We start from the raw sequence: 4,603 nt of genomic DNA on the forward strand, positions 1-4,603 counted from the left end.
TGTAAGTTTGGATCGGGGAGATTCATCTTAGAGGTTCGGATTTTAAAGTGCACCGCACGTTGCGGAAATTATTTTAAATTAGAAATGTTTCAGTTTTAACGTAATAATAGTGTTATGTTTTTTTTTCAAAATGGACGCTTTGTAACCGCGACAATGTTCTGTTTTAGTCTGAATGTCGAATTTTTCTCGAGAGGGATAAATTAAGGAAGTGTTTTGAACGAACTTTTTATGCAAATGGAGGAATATGCTATTGAAAAATATTGCGGAGAATAATTGGAAGGATCGATTTTGGTGTGTTCTGTAAAGAATTTTATTAGTGTCTTTTATTTAGACTTGTCGTTGAAAGAAATTATGGAATAAATAAATTATGAATAAGAATGAAATTATTCGATTTAATTCAATTTTTACGATGGAGCAAGCACCTTGTGGAGAATTTGTCTCTATTGTGCAACTTGTATTTGTTTTCCAAGAAATATTTGAGGAATTATTGATAGATACGTGTGTCTTCCTTATTTTTAATGCAATATTAACGTGCTTGTATCTTACAAAGGCTTGAAATGTAATATTATGACACAACATTGCCAAAGCACGAGGTAAAATTTCACGGAATGAGCGGTAAAAAAATTTCATTTAAACTGGACCTTATGAAAAAGGCTTTTAAACGTTCCACAAGCCTGCAGTGGAATAATGCTGCGATACTTTTCTCTAATTAACATATTCGATATTAGAGAAGTAATTGAGCAGTTTAAATGAATTCCTTCTGGATATGTTCATTTGTAAATCATTATTTCGAATAATTGTTTGTGAAAGCAGCGTGAAAAAGAACGAACGTAATGTAGTAACTTGAAAATTCATTGTTTTCGAAGCAACGAAGATTATTTTAATTTGTGATATTTTCTATTATAGTAATACATTAATATCACGTACTATTAGAAATCAAGCACAATTTTAATATTCAAAATAATCTCCATTATTTTAGACGAACTTTTTATATCGGAGAACTGAAAAAGCATAGATGTTTTGAGTTGCTAAATTCGTCAGGATTTTGTGAAGAAAGAGGCCGAATTAATTTGTACACCTAAAAAAATGAATTAAACCATTTCTGAAGCATTTCTATCTCTTGAGTGAACATTCTAAGAATAAATATAGTAAATGCAGAACTTTCGAATATTATTTAAAAACATTCATTCACTATTGTTCAATTTTATTATTAAAATTAGAAACATATTCACTGTCACCTATGAAGAACTTAGAATGATATTAGATGAAGTGTGTTATAGTGATACAGCAACATGCAAATGACAAAATAAGTACACTAAGTATAAAAAAAATTTAAAGAAAAACTGAAATATTGGAAGAAGAAGAACAGTATTAGGTTAGATTAGGATAGTATCAACTTATTGTAAGTAACGTCAATGTAAAACTCGAAGCTGGCCCAAATTCGTCAAATGTTAGATTGCACACGAAAACTAACAATAGATCAAAATCAAATTCCACCGATCACTTCTTATTTGGACAAAAATTCGTTTCCTCCAAAAATAAATGACTGTTTAGTGGTTTCCTTTTCTAAAAATAAAACGAAAAGCATAAAAATTATATTTTTACTAAAACCGCGCCAGTTGAAATTTGTATCAACACCTCGGTCGTTTCATTTGCGGCAACCTAATATTTTCCAAATCATCTGTTTCCGCGGGAAAAGTAACCGGCCCTCTTCCCGCAGAGAGGAACATTTTGCCCGAAATCCACGGATGCGACTCGCGCGAGCGTGAATTTATCTAGGTGAGAATCGAGGCGAGGCGCATTGTCCAAATTGAGAATCGGCGGTTACGAGAAAAAGAGGAGGAAAACTCGACACGGGGCGGCAGCAAGTATCCAAGTCTTGGAGATTTTTGTTTTTCCCCCGCGCTGTCCGTGACAGCCTATTATTTACGGCGTTCCGAATTTGTTTTGAATTTCGCCCGACGAGCCGGACTTCCGACATCGCCGTTCCGATCGCAAACAACCGTGAAATCCCGTTTCCGGCGTGCTAACGGTATGTCCAGAAAATATTTAACTGCGTCCATTGGTCAAGATTTTTTTCAGGGAAAATGAACGTCACAGTGTCTAGACCGTATGTGTGCATGCATGTGTGCCTCGTGAATATTTTCCACGGTTCTGTTCGCCACTGTCGCGTCACAGACGGGCGAAGTTCTTTAAGGGGGTCTTCAAGTGTGACGGCCGTTATTTTTAGGCCTTTTTTGCTAATTTATTACAGAAGTACGGTAACAGTTATTAACATGAGCTTTATTCCTATAATTTCGGTAAACTAGTAAATCGGTTTAATTAAGGGTGGGCATGGTGCACGAGTGTAGTGCACTCGTAGCAAATCAGCTCACAAAATAAAACACAATAATAAAATAACTAACTACTTAACATGTAATTCATGCAATTCCTTGGATACCTGTGAAGGTAATCACAGTTTAGAAAATAACAATTCATAAAACAAATTCAAAATCAATTCAATAGCACAGAAAATATTTCAAAACATTGGAAAAATAAAGATAAATTAGCAAAACTGAAAGAAAATGAAATAATTTCACATTAATTTCGACAGCTGAAACGTCCAAATTTTCATTAGCAAAATCTCAGATTCCTATTCGGCAAGTATGAAGAACAACGATGGCTAAAATTCAAATGTTTATTTCCCTAAACCATCAAAATAATTTCGAAACATTTCACTCGAAGCGGAATATTCAAAGTCCGATAATAATTTTCATTTAAGTATCGGTAATTCGCGAAATTGTTTTATTTTATTTAAAAGAATAAAGTTTAAAGTGTAATATTTAAAGCCCGGTACTAATCTTCTAATAATGGAAGTTTAATATGATTGTATTTAAAAGGAAAAAGATTTGAAGTGAAATATTCAAATAATTTTCAATAAGTGTGAATAATAGTCTATTGTGTCTAAAGTTTCAGAAGGTAGAGTGTGTGTATACGGTGGACATAAGCTAGCTAAGTAGCCCTCGACCACCCTATACACAACTCAAAATCAAAATATATAAAATGCCGCGAAATCTCTAGGGCCCAGTATAAAGGGTGAATGAGTTCCCGCGACCTCGGCGGTCTCTTATATACCTGCGGTACCCCCACCCGAAAGTCATTAGCAAAGTCATTAGAAAGATTGGGCGCGAAACCTTCTTTTCGCGGGAAACCGACTACTTTTCGCGGGAGATCGATCATTTCTCGCGGGAAACCGATCATTTTTCGCGGGAAATCGATCATTTGTCGCGGGAATTGATTATTTTTCGTGGAAAATCGCCGATTCTTTTGTAATTCTATTTTGCATTCTATTGTAATGTTATAATTAATTTTCACAATTTTTTGTTATAAATTTATACTTCCAACAATTTGTTACAACGTTAATTTTAACAATTTACACGTTTTTACAACTTTCTTCAATGGAAACATACTCGTGATTAAATTCACTTCGTAAAGATTAAAAATCAAGTTGATCTGTGATCATATACATATGAAGAATAGCCATGGTAAAGCTAAAATTATTGTGTCAAATAATTCTTTTTAGAGGAATTAACAATTTATTCAAAGTTTGTTTGTTGCAACACCACGAAATAAATTATATTATACATTTTCTTTATTTACACTGTAACAACCATGAACGAAGACGGCGACAAAAATTTCCATTCCGCAAGAGGAAGTGAGAGGGACGACTCTCTATCCTCGTCGTCAATCAAATAATCGCGAAGCGATAGAAGCTTCTAAAAGAAACTAGCTTACGATCCGCGGTAGATTCGCGGATTTACGCGGGAAACTCGCGGTTTCGCGCGGGAGACTCGCGGTTTCGCGCGGGAAACCACTTAGCGACGCGTCTTGTTGATAAGCCGCGCTTCATTAGCAGCGCTCAAGTATAAATACCACGGCCGCGGACGCGGCCACGCAGTCTTGCTGTACTCTGCTGGGAGAGAAGGAGGTCCTACCATCGGTCGCCCTTCAGAGTGGGAGAGTACGGAGCCTGGCTTTCGGACGTCCTTACAGCAGAGGAGAGTACGGGGACTGACACCTGGGTCACTCTCTGGAGGAGAGAACGGCTGGACTATCCGCCGGTCGCCTCTGAAGAGGAGAGTACAGGGAGGTTACCCGGACGCCTGAGGAAGCTCGGAGAGGATTGCCTAGTACTTCTGGTGGTATGGAGAGACCGGCTGGACTATCCGCCGGTCGCCTCTGAAGAGGAGAGTACAGGGAGGTTACCCGGACGCCTGAGGAAGCTCGGAGAGGATTGCTTAGTACTTCTGGTGGTATGGAGAGAACGGCTGGACTATCCGCTGGACGCCTTCCAGAGAGGAGAGTACAGGGAGGTTACCCGGACGCGTGAGGAAGCTCGGAGAGGATTGCTTAGTACTTCTGGTGGTTTGGAGAGAACGGCTGGACTATCCACCGGTAGCCGGACGCCTTCCAGAGAGTTGAGTACAGGAGGCTCACCGGACGCCTTCCCACGGTAATTGTTATAAATCGTTTTATCCGTTTCGCTAATATTGTAACGGGAGAGTACGGCTGCTTAAAGCCGGACGCCCGAAAGCAAAAGCAACAGCTCGAACACTGCATTGAT

The sequence above is a fragment of the Habropoda laboriosa genome, unplaced genomic scaffold (assembly GCF_001263275.1).
Source record: "Habropoda laboriosa isolate 0110345459 unplaced genomic scaffold, ASM126327v1 scaffold664, whole genome shotgun sequence".
Taxonomy (NCBI): Eukaryota; Metazoa; Arthropoda; class Insecta; order Hymenoptera; family Apidae; genus Habropoda; species Habropoda laboriosa.